Source organism: Dromaius novaehollandiae, chromosome 16 (assembly GCF_036370855.1).
Source record: "Dromaius novaehollandiae isolate bDroNov1 chromosome 16, bDroNov1.hap1, whole genome shotgun sequence".
Taxonomy (NCBI): domain Eukaryota; kingdom Metazoa; phylum Chordata; class Aves; order Casuariiformes; family Dromaiidae; genus Dromaius; species Dromaius novaehollandiae.
The window spans coordinates 1085591-1109793 of NC_088113.1; the positions used below are offsets into that span (position 1 = coordinate 1085591).

Here is a 24203-nt window from a genome sequence, read left to right on the forward strand (position 1 = left end):
TATATTATTGGCTTGTCTGGCAGAGGGTGATGGACTTGGACTTGAATAGGTTGATTCATTAAGGACACAAGGGAAAACTTGAAAATTGCTCTTCTTCCTTAAGATATTGAAATTTTCGTTTCACTCATCCCTTATTTCATCATTCATTCTTTGTAAATTATTATTAGTTCTTTGCACAGAGTCTTCTTAAGTTCTATTACAAGTGGAACATAGACTATATCCTTGAGTTTGTATCTACGTAACATCAGAAAGAAAAAGGCTGACTAGAAAGAATTAGATACATGCCTAAAAACGTGCATGGTGGTCAACTGCTTAGCAGATACTTCACATCGAAGTTTGTAACATAATAAAAACCATATAAGTAGAATTGTAGTGATAAATTAATAAAATCAGTAAAATAGGAGAAAGAGAATTATCAAATACCTTCACAAATTGATAAATTCATCTTTTGATATGTATGTGAAATAATAAAAACATTTTTATGATAAACCATTCATTTACTAATTTTACTGTGTAGCAGTGCCTCATAATCATATTAATAAGTAATTTTTTATTGACATATCCAGTTATTAAAGTCATTTATTAAAATCTGCTGCTACCTTAAACAATTTAAGATATTAATTTATTTGCACTGTGAAAACTACAGTGTTATTTTCTGTAGATTTAACTACCTGTTAAATTTTAATACATAATTCAGCTATATTTGAGGCAGCAGCCATGTGAAATTTGGAGAAAATAAAAGTAAAGTTTTCATTCAATACCAATAGAGGGTTAGATACCTAAAGATTCCTGCAGGAAATAATGAGCAGTACAGATTACAACTGCAAGTGAAATGCTTTTTGTTTTGTTAGATTGAACATGTACTTGCTACATTAAAATATATAGATACACTTGCAGATGTACATGTATTTCTGACTTGAGACTGACACTGACCTGTTATCTTCAGGTTATTCTTCAAAGCTTTACAGTTTCTCCTGTGGGGAGCTTTTCATTTTAAACATGTTCTTTTGCCCAACAGAGAAAATGTTACGATGTCAGCAACATGTTAATTGAGATATGGCAAGTATAGTATGAGAGTTTGATCAAATAAATGAAGGCTAAGACAAATATTTTACTACATATGAAGACTGCGCACCTCTTTCATTTCTTGGAATATCTATCTTAATGCTGCCAAGATGAGCATTTTACACTGTACATTTCACTTTAATAGTTAGGCTTTTATACTGCAATTTCAGACTTCTATCAAAATATAAGAAATATTCAGATAATACTGGGAGGTAATTCCTCCAAGTCCAGAAGAACCAGTAGCTAAGAGTTTCTCAGGTCACATGTAGATTATCTGATGCCTTTGGATGTTGTGGCACTGGTTCTTCGTTTCAGCTGTGTGGCTCTCCCATTTTATCAGTACTTTGCAAAATTATTTTTAGACATCTTAATTGTAGTAAATTAATTTGCTCTTTTGTATGGAGAGTTTAGAAGTGATGTTATAAATGGTTTCCATCTAAATGAGATTGTGATTCTGTATTCCCTATCCCTTTTCCTCCCATGTCTCCTTTCCCAAATGAAATTCAGTCAGAAACTGATCAAATAAGTATTAAGAAAAAAAAAAAGAAGAAAGGATGTGGTGATTCCTAAGATGGTCTTACATATCCATTTACTTCCATATAGATGTTGCTGCCTTGCTCAGATGTTCTAACAAAAGCAATCTCTTCCTCCTCTTTTTTTTTTTTTTTTTTTGATGTACTGAAAGAAGAGGTGGATGCTTTTAAGAACCATTTTTAAATGAATTATTACCAGTAAAAAGAGACAATAAAATTGTACACATTTTCTGAAATATTGTATATACATTATTGCAAAGTTTTGTTGGAATTAAATCCTACTATATTAATGCAAGTCAAAAAAGTATGTGTTATTGCACAGAAACTTAGCAGTATTGTGTTAAATCACCTGAACATTTTGTTGCAATTCACAGTCTGTATTTCCTGAAATTGGCATGTGTTCAAGTAATGCAGATGCAGTAGAGTGGAAATAAACGAATCTCTGTAAAGATTATATTGAACATGTAGAGAAGAAGTGTGTGTACATTTTTGTGAGGTTGTATGTTTTGTCATGGGAAACCTAAAGAAATATGGAATAGGATAATCAAACTCTGTTCCAGAGAGACTGCAAATAAGTCTCAGGAAAATGTCAGCGAGGGAAGAAAAAGAAGAGCAATAGAAAAAGTTGAAAATCTGCCTCAGTGAGTTTTTGTTAGGGCTTTTGTTAGTGCCTTCATTGATGTCAGTTAAGTAGCTGTTAAAGAAAAAGAGAAAAAATATAAAAACTTACAATATACAATTGACTAACCGAGAGCTAAAGTGGCTCCCTTCTCTCTGTCTGTCTCTCTCTCTTTTTTTAAACAAAAACTTAATTAATCAAAGCTTGTAGAGCAAACAGAATTAAGGTATGTACTTTCATAGCCTTGACCCTCCTACTTCCCTTCTCCATATCCTTTCTGCTCATGAGAGCTGAAGAGAGAGGAAGGGAAAAATGATGGAGATTACCTAGAACAACTTGGCAAGGCTGTGCTGTGAAATGACTTAGGAGGATCCATTGAGTCTCCCCTTTTTTTCAAAGTCTTTGTGTGAAATGCATTTAATCTTTTGAAGATAGTTTTGGCATTTTCTGAATTTTCTGCTTACATCGTTCCGCCCACCCCCAAAAAATAGCATTTAAAAACAATAAAGCCAAAACCTTTGGTATTTTCTTACTCTAGCTGATTTCCATCACTGATCTAAGTTGTTACTGGATATTGAAGAAGAAATGTAGAGGTTTTTGTCTGTCGTCTTTTCTATGACTAGTTTCTGTGTATGAAATGTAATTTATTTAATTTGTGATGCCTTATTCTTTTCCGTATATGTTGCTGTTAGTTTTATTTCTCTAAATGGATTATAGGGGTCATGAAATAAATGGCCAAATACTGAGTGACTGATAAGATTGGAGTGTGCTCCAGGCTAATAGGTTATCTCCAGTTACACAAAGACATAAAGAAACAATGTGGGCAGAATCCTTCCGCCCTGAGTGTATTAATGAAGGGGAGCTGCATTCCTGGAACCCCTGCTGAAATAATTCCAAACTCTCCCTGCTAGGTATTCCCATTATTAGAAGGTTTACTTTTTCAGTCAGACAGAGCGAGCATGGAGCTTGCCAAAGGTTTTATAAGTGAACTTTAAACAAAATGGGATTTTCAGACATAAGAGAAATTGCAATTGCATTTAAATAAGATTTTGTGGAGGAACTCTTTAACCATGAAACATTCAACAGGTCTCTGTTTAGTTAAAGCTTTTTAGTGTATTTCGAGGACTACACAGAGAAAAAAAGATAACAAGCTTCTGAAGATTTTATTTTCAGAACTTCATCTTGGTAGTTCTCAGAGTTCTCTTGTCATTGTCCCAGATCAGTGCCAAAACAGCACTTTAATTGTGTCCACTATGTGGACAGTAAATACCTCTTACGGTGAATAGATAGCTGCAGAATGGCTGCATGCATCAAAGAGCCCAAGCAGGAGCTGAAAGAAGTAGTTGAACCCTTTTTTTAGTAGCATTTATTGAAGGGTTTAATATAGGAGCTTTCATTAGTTAAGACTTACCATGTATTTTAGAAAATTAGCTGCTGCTATGTTGGTAGGCAGTAACAGAAAGAGAAAAAAATTTACATTAATAGCAAGAATGCTAATTTGAGTGCAGAATGAAGTCCTGGTGTTCATAGTTTGTCTAGGTTATAAAATAGTATACTTTCAGTTACTCTTTAGAACTTTCCTGGGATATTTTTCTGGGGATTTGGTCATAGCAGAACAAGCCTCCTATCTGACTGCGAGGCAAATAATTTAGCAATATTTTTTACCTTAGATGCGAAAGATATGAGTTTTGTTTCATTTTTCCAGGTGCTAGTTTGCCATAGGCATTCTGTATCCCAGCCCTACGTAAAAATAAAACTACATAAAATAAGCAAATTACAGTACTACTGAAAAATATTGTGGGATACACAATTCATCATTGCTGTTTGCCAGATACCATAAGAAATGGGATCATTTCATCACTGGATGCATCTGTCAGCATTCCTTATTAAGAATCAAGTTCTAATATACCATCAGTCTTCAGCATCTTTAACATGAAAATGATAAACCTCACATGCTTTAACACACATTTTTGCCATTTGAAATTGCACCCTTTTGCACCTCTAGAGTTCTTTTGTAAAGAATAAAAAAAAAATCAAGAAAAAGATTTAAAAAATAGAGTAACACCATATGGTACCTATATTCGTTTTATACTTAAAAATGTTACATGATTTCTGTAATATATTCTTGGAAATGGACTTACTTTGAAGCACTAAACATGTTAAGAAAGCATCCAGAATTTAATAGTTCTAGATTTCAGTATTGTTATTTTACCACCACCTATTTCACAATCACTTAATTCCCTGAGTAAGAAAAGCAGCAAGTACTCTGATATTACAAAAATGTGTGATATGCATAATCTTTGAACACAAAAGCTGAATTATTGTAATTAAAACCAATAGAAGAATGCAGCTTCTTGGCACAAAGGAGCTATAAGCAGAATTTAAGTCTTTGTTAAGTTACAGGCACAAAATGTAGCACTTAGATAAAGCACATAGACAGTAGGTCTGAACAGCTACCATTTAAAGCAGTACTTTCTACAGGTTAAAAAAATAATATTTAAAAAAAAAGTTTTACTTCCAAACTCAGGTATCTCTATCTCTTCCTATAACAGTTAGCCTTTTTCATTTCATAAATTCTGAAAGACCTACAAAAGAGTTTTAACAAATTGTACTAGTCATAAAGAACAAAAAAATAGGGTCGCTATTAGAGTTGCATGTAAACTGTAAATAATACAAATACAGTTCAGAAATTAAAAGTAATTTTGCATCAGTTTATATAAGGGAAAATAATATTGAATGCATGAGTAAAAGCAGGATGAGTGATCACAATTTATATATTTTATTATGCTTAAAATGTGATCCTCATTTTGATCTAGGTGATCCTTGTCTTAGAGTTTTGAAAAACTGACACATGATATAGCAGATCCTTTTACAAAAATCACCAAATACCTGGAGTTGTGCAAATACCTGGAGCAAGCAATTACAGTAGCTCTATATTTAACAGAGCTGGGGGGGGGGGGTGTTGAGGGGGAAGGGTAAGAGTGATCTAAACAGTTTGCTTGTAATAAGATGAAAAATAATCTTAATTTTATTCCATTTTTGTAAAGTACATCAGACAAATAAAGATTAGATCAAAATATAATTCAAGTTTAAAAGTAGGTCATGTTAGATCAGTCATATTTCTGCCTCTTATGATTACTGAACTTGATCACCACCACCACTGACACCTGCATCCACCCTCCTCTTGGCATTGTTGCCAGCACCCTGTCTGCACACCCTGTCTGAGCACATGGACCACAACCCTTGACACCCTGCACAATGGGAGCCAAAGATCCAGTAGGTCAAAACTGTGCCGGCTACCAGCTGAGTGTGGGGTGTCCCTGCACTGTCTGCAGCAGCAACTTCTTCCCACCACAGCCTGCTGCCTCCTCACAGAGGGAGTGAACTTTGAGTGAGTCCTCTTCCTCACTTACTCCAGCCCTGCTCCCCACTACTTCACTCTGCTCCTTCTTCCTTCTCCTCCTATCTGTATAAAACCAAATGCCATGGAGGGAAACCAAATATTTAAGCTAAAGGAGAATGTTGAAATAAGAACAAAAGGGTATAAACTATCTGTGGATAAATCTCTAGCATCACTGAAAGTGTTGATAGGAAAAGAAATCATCTATTTTTAAAACGGGGCTTGATAGATTCAGGACAAGTACTGTGTGACGTCCCTTGTTATCACTGACAGTCACTAGGAAGAACTTTCCACTCTTGCTTTATTTGATCCTTACATCATGTGCACAAACTAATCTGTTTTTTTCATTTTTGGTCACACTTCTGCACCTCAACTGGTAGTTAGCTTCTCTGAAGCAGTATCCATTCTTCCTATTTCCCCCTCCCCTACGTACCTTTTGCTATGTTTTGTGCTATCAAATAAATCACTGCCTTATCTTGGGTGACCCTCCGTTTTTCATCAGAGTGTAAAGAATTACAGAACATGATATATTCTAGCCCCATGTTATTATGAGGACCAAACTGGAAACTAGAAAAGACTTAGTGATGTTCAGTTGATTATGTGAATAAAATTGTACAAGATCAAGCTTATTCTGTTTCCATAAGTGGAACTCAGTCATTTTGCATCTTGTACATTTCCTGAATGGGAAAGGAAAATACAAGTTGTATAAAAGAATTAATCCCACATAAAAATAACTTCTGAATAGAGTTGTTGTATTTCTGATCATAAGTGAGATGCATGAACTACTTCTTGGATTGTGGTTTGTAAAGATCATTATATAAGCTGTATATAAGTTCTGTTTCTCTTCAGAAAGGCGTTGACTTTAATGGGGATGATCTAAACAAGAGGCGAAGAGGTCTCATAGCTGTTATTAATATTACAGGCAATATTAATTTGCTTAGCCACTAAATTGAGGCTAGATTGTGGTACCTGCTCTTGTTCCTTATTGTAGATACCAGACAAAACACTCAGAGCATAAATGGTCATCCACTTTGTTAGGGGGAGGCCAAATCCAGTAGCCCAGTAGTATCCTGGGCTGCATTAGGAAGGGCTGCATTGCCAGCAGTTCGAGGGAGGTGATCTTTCCCCTCTACTCAGCCCTGGGGTGGCCACACTTGGAGTACTGTGTCCAGTTGTGGGCTCCCCAGCATAAGAAGGATATGGAGCTACTGGAACAAGTCCAGCAAAGGGCTACAAAGATGATTAAGAGACTAGAGCATCTCTCATATGAGGAAAGGCTGAGAGAGGTGGGACTATTCAGCCTGGGAAAGAGAGGGCTGAGGGGGGATCTTATCAGTGTGTATAAATAGCTGATGGGAGGGTGTAAAGAGGATGGGGCTAGACTCTTTTCACTGCTGCCCAGTGATGGGACAAGAGACAACAGGCACAAACTGAAACACAGGCAGTTCCATCTGAACGTAAGGAAAACCTTTTTTATTGTGAGGGAGACAGAGCACTGGCACAGGTTGCCCAGAGAGGTGGAGTCTCTATCCTTGGAGATACACAAAAGCCATCTGGGCAGGGTCCTGGGCAATGTGCTCTAGGTGATTTTGCTTGAGCAGGGGGGTTGGGCTAGATGATCTCCAGAGGTCCCTTCCGAACTCAACTATACCGTGATTCTGTGATAGCGGTGAGGCTGTCACAGCTCCGCGTCCCTAAATTCATCCAATAGCAAGGCTGAGCATACATTCCCAGTAGGCGCCCACACAAACACATGTATACAACATATATATACATATACACATGACTGGCCACACAGATTAACACGGACAGACACACTCAGCACTCACATAGACACAAGCAGTACCCGTGTCCTCATCTTGGTCCCCTCTCTGGCTGATCAGGAGGCAGGTCTGTAGTGGGGCACATATATACAAATGCATGATGTGGATCCCTCCTGTAGCTGGGCTTCGACATTCAGTTTGTCCAGTCACTGCCCCTAGATCCCCAGTTTCCCAGTTGCTGGCTCATGGACATATGAGTCTCTGAGGCCCATAGCCACACTCCAGTTGCTGATGCAGATCCCCTTATGATCACGAACACACACTCAGAGACACAATCCAGAACCTGGGTTTAAAGACACACAGTCCATCTAGAAGTGTATCCTGGTGTTATTTGAGTTCCTCCATCTGCCATTTTGTCTCTGCACCTTTGTGCGTGTGCAGAGGAACTTTTTATCACAGAGCCTAACACTTCAAACCGTGGATCAGATAATGCAAATGTGGGTGCAAAACTGCTGTAGGTAAATCAACACTCCACATTTGAAGTAGGAATTTTCACCTTACAAAAACCATCATTCTATTTTAAAGGGCCTGTTTCAGGGCCTGCAGCTAGCTAGCACTATTTGGAATCTAGCCCTTGTTACTGTTGTTCAAGGAAGAGCTGCTTGAAACAGGAAGACTACTTTAACTGTGGTGTTGTATGCATATACATCATCCGTCCTTCTGTGGTTACAAGGAATGTCGCTGATGCAATTTCAATCAAAATCCTGGTAGCATGAACATGTAGAATACCAGTCTATTCTTGGGCATGTCAGTGACGTTGGGATTCAAAGATCAGACGAAATTTCCATAGCAAGCAAACCTGCTGTCTTGCTTTTGGCTACAGCCAGAGTACAGGTGTCATGAAAACAAGATAGAATTTTCATAGAGACAGGGAATTCAGACTGAAGTTGGAACTCAGTCTCTAATTTGGTAATATATACATCTACATGAAGAGTTCATTTACATTGGAACACTCTCAGTTTGGGTGTGAAGTCCTACTTTGCCAGTCTCCACACTATTTTTTGATGTGGGCTATGTCCTAAGTGTTCTTTCTGAGAAAGCCCAGGTATGGAGGGTGTAGAGTGCTAGGCTGGTGCACACATTTTGTTACTGCAGTACAGCTGTTCCACTACGGATTTTCTGAACACCACGGGCTCATCATTCTGGTTCAGTTACAGTCCTCACGAGAGGTCATGAATGGGTTTGCAGCATGTTGTTCTTCCTCACAATCTCATACGTCTTTCTGTATACATATATCACCCTCATCTGAACAACAAAGAAAAAGTTCTTTCTCCTGGACTGTCTTGTTTCTGTTGCTGCACCAATGTTGTGCTGCAAGGAGGACCATCAGGCATTGCATAACAGTATAGGAGGGTGAAGGGAAAAAGGAACAAGAGAGCTGTAGTGCATATGTGTGATGGGTAGTAGGGGGGTTGCTACTCCACTGTCTTTGGCAAATTTTCCTGTCAGTAGCATAGTGCTATTTTAAACACGCTGTCACAGACTATCAAGAAGCACAACAGAGAAGCAATGCTTAACTGAAAGAAACTGAGAGAGACATGTTGGATACAAAATGCTAATTTGGGGCGTTTATCGGACCTGCCTCTCTTACAGCAAGCATGAAGAAATCTTTGGCAAGCATTATACTATCCTACCCACTCCAGTGCATGATCCCGTGCCCGGAGTCCTATACTACAGGCTCAACAAAAGGACTCTTTCAATATGATCAGGCAGCTGAGCAACTGAAGAAATGATCCTCCTTTTGAACTAGACATGGACATCAGCACAGAGCTCACCTGCTTGTCTCTGGGATGGTCTGTGCAGCCATCCAGTATAGGCTGAAACCAAACTCAATGAACAAGATGATCTTTGGACTTGATACAAGTACTCATTTTAGTGGTGATTGGGAAGAAACTAAAGTCTCATGGAAAATAGATTGCTTTAGGGGTACACACTGACATTATAGAGATGAGCAGAAGTGGGACAAAGCACCCAATGTTGGGAAGAAATTTCAGAAGCCTGTGCACAAAGGGGAATTCCAGTCATGAAGCATCAGTGACACGTATAACAGGCTAATTAACACTTATACTAAGCAATAAAGTACATCCCAACTCACACTGCTTGCAAGATTGAAGTGTATACATGCATAACTGAAGTATCTTGGCCTTTCCTGGCATCCCAGAAGACTCAGGCATATAGTCCCCTACCTCCAAGCATTCAATCAGACTAGCTGCTGCATTGGCAGTTTTAGTACTGTGGTGTTTTCCTTTTGAATGCAATCATATTGTCTCTTCCCATTAATCGGTGTTCTTACTGTAATATTTCTTGTAAGTACATCCTCATGAATAACATTTGCCTCCCCTGATTATTTTTCAGAGTTCTTCCTTCCCTACACTACCTCATGCAGTGGGCTAGCAAAGGCACAAGATGTCACAACAGGGAAATACCTGCCTACAGTTCTCAACACTTTTGTCTGGTTGCTTCCCCATTTCATGGGTAATGAACAATAATATAGGATTTGGCATGGGCTTAGGCAAGGGTATTGACTAATTGGCACTTAAGTATGAGACAAGGACTGCTTGTTTCTTCATTTGGGGGTAGGTCCTACCCAGTGGTGATATGCCAGTATTGGTAGAGATCTCTGTCTCTTTCACAGCTGCCTGGAACTTCTGGACCATACTAGAGTGTTCTGATTGTCCATAATAGCATGGTGTCAGCAAATATTCTTTGGCACAGGAATTTGATCAGCAATATTGTTAAAATATCAGAGGATACTTGGCATAGCTTGGCCCAAACCAAATATTTCTTTCTGAAACAACTACCAGGCCTGGATCAGAAGTTAACATGGGCCAGCCACCCTGTTTTGGAGGTTAAGAGAAATACATATGGCCAGACAATGCTAGTTGGTTTCAGTGCCAAAGAACAGGCACTGACACTATTTTCCTTACTAGTTTAGCTGTGCCCGCTGAATTCACTTTATGCATCCACATATAAAGTTGCAAACTTTGTGCTGTAAGTAGCACTGGGTGTTTGGCAGATTGGGTCTGGCTACCAATATATTGTGTACCTCTAAACAGAAGTAGAGATTGATGAATTTGCTGTCTTTGCCTCTCTGTAAACAGCTGCCTCACCTTCTCATGGGTTGCCTCAAAACTCTCACCGTGAATCCTCCAACAGCAGACTGCTTATGCTATTGAGATCATGTTCCTCGAGCACAGATAGATGAGGAAAGATCCCTCATCTATCATGCCCCAGCATAATTTTGTAGGACTGGAAGGTGCGAGGGTGCTAACAGTGCTATCTTCAGGGGGAACAGCGGTAGCAGCTGGACCTACTCCAGCAGAAACCATCAGGAAGAGCTAGTCCAGCCTGTGAAATGATTCACAGAAGATAAAGCAGTAGCTGAATCAGTAAGTCTTTGGTCTGAGACCCCAAATGCTCTTCCATATGGCTCCAGCCTTGGGGGAGGAGTGAAGGGAACAGGACTAGGTGCTTCTAGATGCTAGGGCTGATGGTAGCACAATCTACCCCTCCCTGGATCCACAATAGCTGGTTTGTAGGGATGTAGCCATGGCACCTACTAATATAAATTAGGACAAGAAGACCTTGATTCTTGTGGGAAGAGGGTTGGATTTTTTTCTCCTTAATAAAATTAAGAAGATATGGGAAAGTAGGACAGTTAATTTTCTCTTGTTGACTGGGTGCCCTTTTTTTGGTTTTGAATTTGGAAATAAAATGCTGGTAAGAACTGAAGCTATGTCTTTTGCCTTTCCATGGATTCCAGGAGCTCCTGATCTGTTAGCTTCTTCAAGATGTACAACTATGTGCCCTGGTGGTCACCCTACGCTGAGGCAGGGCACCAGGGTTCAGAATCTTCTGCAGGATAATAAATTAGGCCAACTAAGGAGTGGTGGGCTGTGGAGGGAAACCTCTACCAGACAGGTTTTGTGATGTTGAAGGGGAAACTTGATTTGTAGCATCAATAACTGTCTGCTCATTGGGTTGCCTTGCTCCATGACTACGATGATTCCTCATCCCATAGCCTGTGGTTTGCTCTAAGGTCACTGTGGGCAAGCCAGAGGACAGATCTGTGTTCCTGAAACAAAAAGGAGGAATTTCCCTTTTTGGGACTGGGTCAGGAAGTTGTTAGTGGATTAGTTATTGGAATTCTTTACTGTAGATGGTACTGAGTTCATTACCCATTCCAGAGTTGAATAGAGCATTAAGGGCCTTGTAGGGCCCTCTTAGCTAGGGTTCACTGCTAGGGTTCACTGATAAGATTCATCAGAGCATTTTATTGTTAATCAGACTCTCTTAAGAAATTTCTCTTTCTGATAGTTAGGCAAAATTACCAGAATATTCTGAAGTTGCAAGGCTTGTAGTGTAATTAAAAATTGCTAGAAGATTTTCCTTCGGTTTTATTTTGTGGTTTGACTGGAATGGTCTTCTTTCAGTTTTGTCTATTGGAGGTTGTCTATAACATAATTAGCAAGTCAGATATATGAGATTTGTTAATACAAGAGATCCCCAGTATAATACAGCAATTTTGATGATAAGACAAACTGTAGTATTATAAAGAATAAAACCTTGCTGACTACATGGTTCTGCTAGCCTGTTTTACTTGTTTTGTTGTTGTTGTTGTTGTTTTTTGCTTAGATGTTTAGTGTAATTCACTGACTGAAATAAACAGCTGTCTGTTGATGGCACTCTGGTGACCTTCTAGGTCTAGAAAGTTTCAGATTTTTAAACTTAAAAATATAATCCAGGTCATATTAAAATAAAAAGTAGAGTGCCTAACTTTTTAAGTTGAAAAATCTCAGTGATTCAATCAGAAAGAATAGAAATGAAAAAGATTTATTAACAACTCCCACCTGTACAACTGCAAATGAGTTCTTGCTTTCAGATTTAGTTTCATCTAACTCAGTGATTTCCTGAGTTACCACTAACTTCACAAAGTCCCCTGTGACCCTTTCCCTCACCTCTGAGTTCTGGTTCTCTGCCTCCTGGTACCCTCAGGAGTGTCCCGGTTTCTCTTCATGAACTGCAAACTCCTATATTGTTGCTAGATCTCTTTCTCTGACTCCTTCCCACCTTGCAGGCCAAGTTTCTTTCTCTGAGTATACTCAGCTGTTGCTCAAGCAAAGATCAATCTTCTCCTCAACCAGAGAATCCTTCCTAACCCAGCTTTCTTAAAAGAATAAAAAATGGCACAACTGAGAATAAACACATTAAACAGATACAGCCTGTCATGCCCTGCATTCACGTTTCTCATAGGTTGGATGTCTAACTGCAATTTGGATGGGGTAAGATGAGAGCTAGGTAATGAAAGGATGCTGAAAACCTCCAGCGTACCAAATACATAGTATCTGGCATGAGTATCCATCAGGATATTGTACAGTAGTGATGGAAAGGGGAGTTACCTACAGAACATGTTTTATTTTACATATATACTTTGTTTAGATAGTCTTTCTTGAAATACTGTTCCAGAGTTAGACTGGTACCTACCCTGTTAGATTTGGAGTCTCATCTACTTGGGCAAAGACTATAGTAGCAGATAGTGGAAGTTTTACTTCATGTTAGTATATTGTGTGTTGTGTATTTACTGCCTTTTTGGGTTTTGTTTTGTTCTGAGAGCAGGGAAAAAAGACTACTTGTTTGCTTTTGGGCTGCCATGCAGGGAGGCAGGTGGAGCTGCTTGGGAGATCAGAGAACAGCACCTTCCATGAAAGCATTTGAGCATACACAGGGGCAGTTTCTAAAATGCTGAATGCGGCCATGAGTGAATAGTCCATGAGTGTGTGAGGCGTAATAAGCAGGGAGCATACTAAAAGACTTGTGAACTTGATTGTAAGTCAAGTCTGGGAAGTGACAGAGACTGAGAGAGGCTGTGTAGAGTTTGTTGTGACACAGAAAATGACAGACAGCTGCTGAACTGGAAAGCAAATCCGTAAGGACACTGTAGTAGGAGGGAAATTTGTTATTTCACCTTTTATTCTAGGTTTTACCATGCAGCAGATGTCAGTTTTCTCCATTTAAAAAAATAATTTATTGTAATGTAATGTTTTGTATTCTAGTAAAACCTGGATTTAGAGATTTGGAAGTCTCTTTGGAATTCATGTATTTGATATGTTCAGTCAACAGAAGAGATGGGATAGTTCCATTTTAAGAATCTGACTGACTCATGGACCTATTATGTGGTCCCCAAATAGCAGACTCTTCAGTGGAGAATTTAATGGCAACTATTTTATTTAAATGTTTTGATAAAGAATGTAGAAATTATTTCCAGTAAATTATAATCATCTATCAGTCCAAACATAGATTTTTGTGTTCGCATACGTGAAACTATCCATAAAATGTTATAGTTAGTTACTACAGTTGGTGCTTGGGTTAGATATATATAAGCAAACTGTGTCTATGCTATCTAAATATCTAAATGCTTTATAAAATAAATGTGAAAGATTAATTAAATGAACAACAATCAGCCAGCTTCCATGGCCATCAGAAATATAAAGACATTATAAATGCCTCTTGCTGATACAATTTAAAGGCATACAGAAATGACTGCAGATGAAAACCTGCTGAAACTTCCGAACTCAGGATATTGCTTTGAGACCTCAGCACTGAACTGACAGAGATTTGTTATGGAGAAAATGAGCTTTTGCTGAACTAACTTCCATTTTGCTAAATCCTTCAGATATGTGGAATATAAACCTAGGAAAATATATGGCCAAGAATGACTTTTTGACTTTCTTGATGTTAGACTTGAAAAACCTATTAATGTGAAATGATTTACAGGCAATTTCAGGTGACTTCTTCAGACAGAAAAAAGAGTTTTCGGTGATGATGAATATAATGCTGTGAAATTGATTTTATGTGCTTTATTGATAAGATCAAGTCCTGTCTGACAGTAATTGTATGAAGTGCCTTATTGGAGCTATATGTTAAGATTATACATTTAAGAAAATTGTACAATGATGTGACTTTGTGCTGGTTCCATTATAAAAATAGGTTATTACATACAGATGCATTAAGCTAACCTGGAGTCACATTAACCATTAAAGCAGGATCGTGATGCATAGCTATTAAAGAAAGAGTTATCTCAGAGATAATTTTTGAGACTATAATGGTGCAATATTAACATTGCAAAATGACTCCTTGCTTTTAATCTTGCAGTTTCAAAAAGTACCTCATACTTGGCACTTGTAGCAAAAAGATATATCCATTAATAAAGTGTGTGTATGTGTACAGTTAGTGCTTGCCTGAGAGGTTCTTATTAGCTTTGTCTATAAATACAGTCCACAGTTATACTGTAGGGTGAGAGTTTCAATAGTAAATAAGAAATGTATTCATTAAATTAATGGGATTTGTGTAACTAAATTACTTACTTGGTTTTAAATATATCATTCTCAGTGCAAAAAAGGCTTAGTGCTGCGAACAGTTAAGCATATTAGAAGTTCCTCTGAGCCCAGTCTCTATATAATGATGTCCAGCTGCTTTTATCTTTTTAGACATATGAAGTGTAGCATATGGTCAGACACATTTTATTGGCTGTCATTCTAAATGCAAGCAGTACTCTTTTGGTTTGGTGTTTTATATTGAAAGTTCTCATTGTGTTTTCCTTTCTCAGCTGAATTACCTATTGTCTGCTGAAAAAATATATGTGTATAGTATAATGTAATATAATGTGTTAACATAAACAGTTTTCTTTCATGATCTGATTTCAGGTTCCCCTGGACCATCTAGTGATCACAGCAGTGGAGCTTCATCACCTCTCTTTGACAGTGGTTTACATTTAAATGGAAACTTGACTAACACGGTAAGCAAATTAGTAATAAAAACATGATGTAAGCTGTGTAAGTTCGCTTTCCATTCTGAGCTTCAGAATGTTAACATAGGACTATACTAAGGATTTGCATTTATTTATTTAATTTAAGGGCATAAAAGATTCTGAAGATTCTGAATTCACAAAGTAACCAACATGGGCTCTTGAATTACTAGGTTCTTATTCGGAAAAGCTGGTAAGAGTGACCACAGTAAGACTGGGTCACTGTATTGGGGGATATGAGTACATGTTAACTTTTGACATATTTTATTGAATTTAATACAGCTAAAGATGCTGACTTACACATGGAATTCTGAAAAGAATGTAAATTGAATTACTGAAACAAACATTCATAACAGGAAAGAAAGCGAGAAAAAAGGAAAGAAATGAAATGAGAAAGCAGACTTAGGGAAAAAAATCGGTTCTTTATTATGGAAGATAACAGTTCTTTTCTCATCAGCAAACAGCTATGATTGAAGCATACGTAATATCATGAGGGGTTTTTTTTCCCCTTTTTGAAGTAATAAGACCATCTGGCAAAGCCAAAGATAGGTTGTCTTAGTAGGTGGACATGTTGCTATCTTTTTAAAATTAAGATGGAAGATGGAAATAGCAGCTGTACAAGGAGAGACCTTCATGGTGACAACTCCTTTAGCTCCTAACTAATTGCAACTGTGGTCTTTTCACTTCGATACTACATTTTACAGAAAGTATATCCAGAGAATGGACTGCAGGCTGCTGCTTCTATTTTTCCTTTTTTTTTTTTTTTGACTCAGCAAAAGATATCAGTGTCTGCTCCCTGCCTTAGACTTCTCCCACAACTTTGCACTTTTCTGAGCATTGTCTCTCTAAGCTAGTCCTTAAGGCAGGTTTTCGTCTGATCGAAATTCTGAGATTCATCTATGCTGTGATACCTGTAACTTAGGGCCCAGGGTCCAAACTGAGTCTAGGTTCAGAAAGTTTCATGCTTATTTGTTTGCAGTTAATTATTTCCTTTCGGTTGTGTTATTGTCTTACCAAAGAACCCCAGTCAGTCATCAGGGTCCATCACTCTGCAGTGCCTGAAGAATGCCTGTGTACCAGGTGCTCTGCAAGTAATCCATTTTGCAAAGAGCATATGTTATAAGAAGAGGGCTATGGTCAGAGGATTGCATGTGATTGCATTAGCATGTTTTAGTAAATTAATGCCTTTTAAGTACCAACATGAGTGTTCCATAATAACTTACAAAAATTATTATGACTGTACTTTGGGAATTACACATTTTGAATTCTACACATTATAAAAGTATAAATAAGTGGCTGGAGATGCTTAAATTTGTAAAAGATTAATTTAGAGTTGCAGTTTACAAGGTAGCACACAAAAGACTGAGTAAGCTTGAAATACAGGCAGAAAAACAGAAAGCAAAGAAAGGAGAATACTTAGGAACGAATTTGTTTTTATACAGAACTTACTCTCTTTTTCTGAAGTTTGACATAAACTCACATGGGAAGCTATGCCTAAGCACCAGACACTATGGCCTAGAAGTGAAATAAAGCAAAAGAGTCTATATTTTATCTAGCCAACTACTGTGGATACAGGAAGGGGTAGCTTGTGCTACCATCAGCTCTAGCATCTAGAAGCACCTAGTCCTTAGTGCTAAAGGAGGAGCTGGCCTCAAGGCCGGTGATTACAGGTCATGTACCTCCATGATTCTAACTACAAAACAATGGGGAAAATACAATATGGATATTTTTCTTGCTGTCCAGATGCCCTAGATTTCCAGGCCGGCCCACTCAAGAGAAAGAAAAAGTCTGAAATAACTTTTAATAAAGACATATAATGAAGGTACAATAAAAATACCATTGAATTATTATTATTCAGTAGGATAGTTGCCAGGCACATGGGGAGAATGTGGTCATTTTTCATTTGTTTGAAAATCCAGCTTCCTCGAGATAAGGTAAATGGTCTAAAAGTGGTATTCTGATAAGTGAACTGAGACCAAAGTAGACCATGATTTTCTGTGTGTTCATGTAATTTAAGAATGCTAATTACATTTTTATAAAGTGTATGATGACTTTGGTTGGTTAGATGAAACTAAATAAGCATTTAGGATTTTCTAAATTGCTTTAAAATCTTTTTTCCTTAGTTACTTTGTTTCATCTATTAAATTAAAATGTTTTGCATTAAGAAAGACATTGTCTACTTCATCACCTGCTACAGCTTATAAAAAATTAAAAATACAAATGCCCAGCTGATGGGACCTGTAAGATGCTAAATGTTTAATTTGCTATGCAAGATCCTGTTTTCAGAGAGAGATAAAGGTATGGCTCAGTCAAGCCCGTAAAAGGCAAAAAAGGAAAAGGCTCCAAGAAAGGGGATGGACACCCCCATGCAGAGTAAAAGCTATGCTGACGGATACTTTTAGTAAGTGATCGGGCTATTGAGTTGAGATCCAGTTGCTGCCCTACATCTAAAAGCTTCAATGGTTTTATTTTTTGATTGCTTATATGGCATCTTCCAATTCAGTATAAACACACTATTTATCATTCTGAAGTTTTATTTTATTCTCCATTTTTACCATCCTGTAGCTCACTTTGGAGAAGTTTCAAGATTTCAGATCAATACTTTTTCTATTAGAATGGTTTAGCATGTGATGCCAGTAGACTCAGCCATTCCTTGATCTGAAAGTCCATGATTTTCTCACTGAGAATGAAAGCATTATAGGTATAGATCTTGAAGCTTTAAATTGACTTTCAATTTACACTGCATCATTTAGTAATGTATGTGTATAAAATGTAACAAATACAAAGAATAGTTCCCTTACTTAGAAGGACAGTGCTGGTTCCTGTCATGAAAGTAGTCATCAATATCTGCTGAACAGAAAAGAAAAGTGTTACAATAGATGAGCATAGCTAGGTACACTTAAATATTTTGGACTGCTGCTGGGCTGTGGACCTATATGAAATGAGATAAATACACTGCAAATAAGTGCACTCCTTTTACTTCATGAATAAATTTGAAATGGCTGTCTCTTTTCTGCATACAGGGAAAAATAATCTTGAATTTTCTGTTCTGATTACACCTTTCAGGAATAGTAGCAGTAGAAAAATAGGCTGGAAAAAGACAATTAATTAATGCCTTCTTACTCTACTAATATAGAATTGTATATGAAATTATTTTGATATTGAGTAAGAAAATTGTTTAGTTTAGATTTAGTTGTTCAAAAACACTGTATGTCTCTAATTCGGATTAGAGTTGATTGGGACTTTCACTCTGACATTATTGAAATGAGTAAATCGTATCTTTAAAAGTCTTATCTTTTAGTTGCATTGATCCCCATAGTCAATTCTGTTAATTCTTTCACCAGACATATTTCTTCTGGTGTTGAAACTGATGGTTGTTTGTCATTTCTTCTGCACAGAAATTAAACACTTTTTAATTTACCATTGAAGTTTAATTCAAATATGTTTTATGATTTTTTTTTAAACTTAGAGCCTTAGCAACGTCTGGTGAATGGCAATACGGAATTGCAAAGGTCTTATTAGCTGCTAAATAAGTAAACACTGAGCAATATTTATTATTTTATGATATCTAATACTAGTAGGAAAAATTCAGTTAAAACTCTGAAAATTGATCCAATGTTCACATACTGTCCAAGAGGAAGGTTTACATTTTTTAAGTAGGACTGGCCTTGTTCTGTTCCCATTGGAAAAGAAATCAGACCAAGAAAGGTCAGATGAAAGGTTCTGGCTTTGTGTAGTCTTTGTTGAGACTTCTAGCCATAAGCATAACAAAGAAGTGCAGCAGTGAAACTACGGAACTAAAATGCCAAGCGGAAAACAATAACTTGAGTTGCATTTTGTAGCTATTCTGTTTTCATTTATTATTTCTACAAATTTTTCCCATAAACAGCTCTTTCCTGTTGTGAATAAGTTGTTTTCATATTTCTTACAATTTTATTTCATTTTACTTTTCATCAGTAGCACAAAGGAAATGGCTTAGAAGATAAATAAAGCTTAGTTTATTACTTAGAGCTTTTTTATCCTTTCTCATATCACTGGGCTTATTTTCTTTACCCTTGTATTGTCTGCAAAATTGTCTGCAATAGCTGAAGTTTGGATATACTCACATTTATAATATAATTTCATATTAATCTCAACATTTTTTTCTTTACTGTTCTATTCCTTATATACCTACAACATAATGTTTTGATTTCTGAGTGCAGTTATAATTTGAGGAGCGGCACAATTACTTTCTGCTTTTTGTGCTGAAATTAAATATAAATTACTCTGTCTCCCCATGACCGTCCCCATCTCCCCCCTTCCTCCCCCCCCCCCCCCCCCAAGAATATATCTAGAAAGGCATTCCAGGCAAGGTCATTGAGGTTAGTCAGGAACCAATTAGATACTAGCCTGAGGGAAACAAATTAAAGAAAAAGGTGCAAGATTCTGTCAAATAGTCTATTCTCAAAAAATATCTTAGGCTTTTACTTTACTGAGTCATTACAAAAAATAATGTAATAGTACCTGGCAGCACAAATATAATGAAATATTCATTAATATTTCCATTGTAAATCACTTCTGGAGAAATTCATATAATTGAAAGGTTTTTAGTTTGTGCCTCACTAGTAGCAGAATTACTAATCCAACTGATTTAAATGCATAGCTACTGCAGTGAACAGGGCAGCGTAAGCCACTAACACATACTGATATACAGACTCTCATGTAAACACCGCATATAGGTGTTCAGTGTCTGCAAGAGCAACCATTAAATTAAAAAAACATTAAAAGTCTGTGAGAGCAGCCATTAAATTTCAAACGCATACAGGTGAGATAGCCTTAGAATCAAATCAAAATGTTTTTTCCTGTGACAGAAAGAGAGGGGGCAATATCTTGTTTCACATGCTGTTTCACATTCTTCCAATTTAATTAAACAATGTCTGCCGATTAAAATAATGTAGAATAGAGCTGTGTAATTAAAAGTTGCTGCTTTCACTGAATTTTAAAGACCTCAAATTACTTTTCCAAATTGTTATTTCATCTGGAAGACCTTGTTTCCTGTATAGAAGCCTTTATCTACTAAATGATTTGGTGATGCATGCTTTACCACATAATTACTGTCGTTTTAAAGCTGTCACAGAATTGTGCACTTGCATCTAAGCATTCCATTAAAAATAAATAAACACCAACCCTCCGCTGAATTGATGCTGCATCAAAGGAATGCATAGGTATTTTGATATCATCATTAACTGAATTTTGAGACTAGTCTAACACTCTGATTGACTCCTGTTTACAGCAGCTATCTCAAAAGTGTGTTTCATTAGCTGGGCATCACAAGAGTTTCAAGTCATGTCCCTGCTCCTCGTTGAACATTTGTAATTTTGCTGTTCCATGATTAATGTAAGCTAATGTAAGACTCCGCTACTGCTAGATGGAACAGTCTTAATTTCTTCTCCGACTTGTCCCCAGCCTCTGCTTCCTCTCTTTCCCAAGAATCAGTAATGTTCAGCCATACATTGATCAGATCAGTTCACTGTTCCACTGGAAACTAATCCTACCTATATATATGGGTATACATATATACATATATATGTATATACACGTATTTCAGTCACTGACCTGACTGAGAGCTGAAGAGAGAGAGTTCATTCAATTCATTGTGAGTTGTGTGGTTTCTGGTGCTGTTGCAAGAAATGTAACAAGGAAACATGCCTGAGACAAAGACCAGAAGGTTAGAATAACTGCCATCAGCACCAGCATGATTTTATATCAGCTTAAGCTGATCATGACACTGCATGCTAAGGCCATAGCTTTGTGTACGTTTAAGTTTGCATTAGCCAGCAATAGTAGTGAAAGAAATTCTACCTTCCCCTAAACTAGTAATTCTCATCTATGCCTCCTGTGTACCTTTTCATGCTTCTGCAGTGAACTAGATTGGGGAATTGATCTAGGTTAATAACTAAGCTGGCAAAAACTTCTTCACGTAATTGTACAAATGGTGTTTGTGCAGAGGGTGGAAGTGCTGCATTGTTTTGGCAATGATGCTAGAATATGCAGGCCTTAGAAAGTGAAAATTACATGAAATTATAGCCTCATTTAGAGTGGTGCAGCTTCACAGGGTGTTGGCTGGATCTGAGGCTTTTAGACTATACAGGATGAGCTTTCCAACTTCTCAAGTTCTGCCACTCCACTTCCAATTTTAGTTATCAGTCTACATTGAACAAACCCCTGAACACAGTTTTACTAATCAGAACTAATGTATTTGAGCATATTCAAAGACTTGTACAATCTCATTGGAAATTATAAAATGCTAAAGCCCCTCCTCCAGATTAACTGTAAGACAAATCAGCCTACTTTGAAAAGCTTGTTACATTGAAAGCTTTCTTTTGAGTATGCTGTAATATAACTGGTAATGGAGGTTTGTAGAGATGTAAAGATGCAAGAAAGTTAAATTTACTACACTCAAAGTTTTACTAAATCCATCAAAAGTGATTGTCCAATGTTTTCAGTTATAGCTTTAGAAAATGAAAGTATTGAACATAAGGGCACTTTTCGGCACTTCAGTCTCAGGGTTAAGTTTATAGTTTCACTATAGTTTCCGTTTATAAATTTCAAATGTGGTATTATCAAATGTTGTATTAATGTCACTAACATTTTCATATACATATTTTATAGAGAAAGATTTGTTTTTCTGCTCAGAACTTTTCAATAATGCTTACTAAACAGTAAATAGCAAAAAAATGCCTTAGAAGATAAATAATATCATCCTCATAACCTCTTATTTTATCCAGTGTCAACAGCAGGCAGTAATCTGGTATTAGTCATGCTCTTCCATATGCATGTTCTTGATAGAAAAAACACTTTTACAGAACAAGTTCAAGAGTTGAATAATATGCTTTGAAAGATAAATTCTCTAAAACAAAAAATGGATGAATTCTGAATTATCGATAAAGATCTTACAGAAGGCAAGAGGAAGTCACAAAAATTAGGCTGTAATTTTTCCTAGTGGGTATCCCACTTGATTCTTAATCATTTTCTTGTAGATAGTTTTACCTGTCAGTCTTCACCAAAACAATAACTTCATTGAAAGTTAAGTTTCAATATAAGAATTTAGCTGCCCATATGTATTTGATCCAAGTTTCCTTGAAAGTTGTAAGTGTATATCTTGCCAGTCTTTTGAAACCTGCAAACATGCAAGTTAGCAAGTAATTGCAAAAATCAAGGGATTTTGATAGAAGATTGAAATCTTACAGAACACAAGCCTTTTGTGAAATCATTTCCACCGGTTACATTAATAACTGGCCACATTATGTAAAACAAATCTTCTTACACATGATAAATTTTTAAACCCAACTTATTAAATTTTTAAACCTGTAATTTTATTTTTGAACATTGCTTTCATTGCTAATGTTTTGTTTTGTATTCCATTCAAATATTTACTGAGTAGTAAATGCTGGGTATATCCAAAAGGCACATTTTGGGAAATCGGTTTATGCCTTTACCATCCTCAGTGGAGAAACATCATTGATAGGAGGAACAAACCAGTACCAGCCAAACACATTAGCAGGTTGAGAAGAAGTGATAAGGAACTCAGAGTACCCCCAAAAGAATCACATCTTCCTAGCTATTTCTTGCCCACATCCTTCCAGTAGGATTCTGCAACAGCAGCAGAAATTGCTTCAAATATCTCCAGTTTGCCAGAGCCTATCAAAACAGGAGGTTGATGGGCATTCAGTTATCAGGAATATCTGGAAATGGAAGCATTCCAGAAAGTGGAAGTGAGGTTCCTAGAACCTTTTTTCAATTAAAATTTGCCACCAGAAGTAAGATTGCATTGCTTGGAATGAGAAAGCCTTGAATCCTTGACTTGTCCTATCATCCTTACTGTCATACACTGCAAGAGACCATTGAAAGCTCAGATATTGCTAAAAAAAAGGTTCTGCCCTCACTTTCTTTCTTAAAGGTGGTGACAGCAGAGCAAGGCATCATGGTAGTAAAGAAAGAAAGATAGCTTCTTTAAAGGGAACAAATACTTGATGCTAGTCAGTTTAGTCTTCTAAGAATAAACCCTACCAATAATTGTTGCCTCTGTTTTTTTGCCCAGTTGTGCTATGACAATGCTTGCAATAGATACCTTGCTATTCCAGGTGTATTCCTTCATCTTCATCCACTATAAAGACTTTGCAAGACCTGCCTTCCTGCAAAACAGATTATATTTGCAGTATGAAGTAAAGAGCATATTTAAGTGCAAGCTTAAGCACACTGAGTAGCATGACCCTGAGTATTTTCTGCTCCCAAAACTGGCTTAACTCAGCTTCAACCTGTCTGAAGCCTGTGTTTAAAGAAAGAGCTGTGTCAACCTAGAAAATCACCGTTTCAAGGGGCAGCCGTAAGAGAAATTGCAAATTAAATTACTAGGGAAGATTCAGAAATACTTTCCTCCAATAACATGATATTTCCCCTGTAGAGATTTAGAATCAGTGGCAGTTTAAAAAAAAGCAAGGTAAAACAACTGATTGCCCACTCTCTGCAAATCGTATATCACAACAAGATGAAAAGTTGACAGCCACAGCCAGCTGCAATCCTATTTTCTCCCTTCCTATGTTCTGATAGTGGAAGGTTGATCATAGAGACATATCTAATTAAGGCTCCCACTTAACAGAGGATGTTTTATTCTATTTATGGAAAGACTTCTTGGTTGACCCATAATGAGTTGTTATAGAATATGTTTAAAAAAACAACAAAGCTGTCATCTAAATTGTCCTTCATAGGTCAGTGATTGCTAATGGGATACAGAATCGTTCCCTCCTCCAGGTCAGCAGCTCACATCTGTCCCAGGTGGGTAGTGATTATGTGTCATTACAAACTGATTCTTGTTCAGTGTTCTGTCAAAAATGAGATTTTTCTGCTCAATCCATTTCCTAATGGACAGGTGTTACAAACAAAATGGCATTAATTGGCAGCATTGTTGGTGGTCTCAGCA

The 24203-nt window shown here is 37.1% G+C and overlaps 1 pseudogene; it reads left to right on the forward strand.

Annotated features, from left to right (window-relative positions):
- Nucleotides 1–24203, forward strand: part of LOC135330159 (gamma-2-syntrophin-like) — a 136583-nt pseudogene that overhangs the window by 56067 nt on the left and 56313 nt on the right.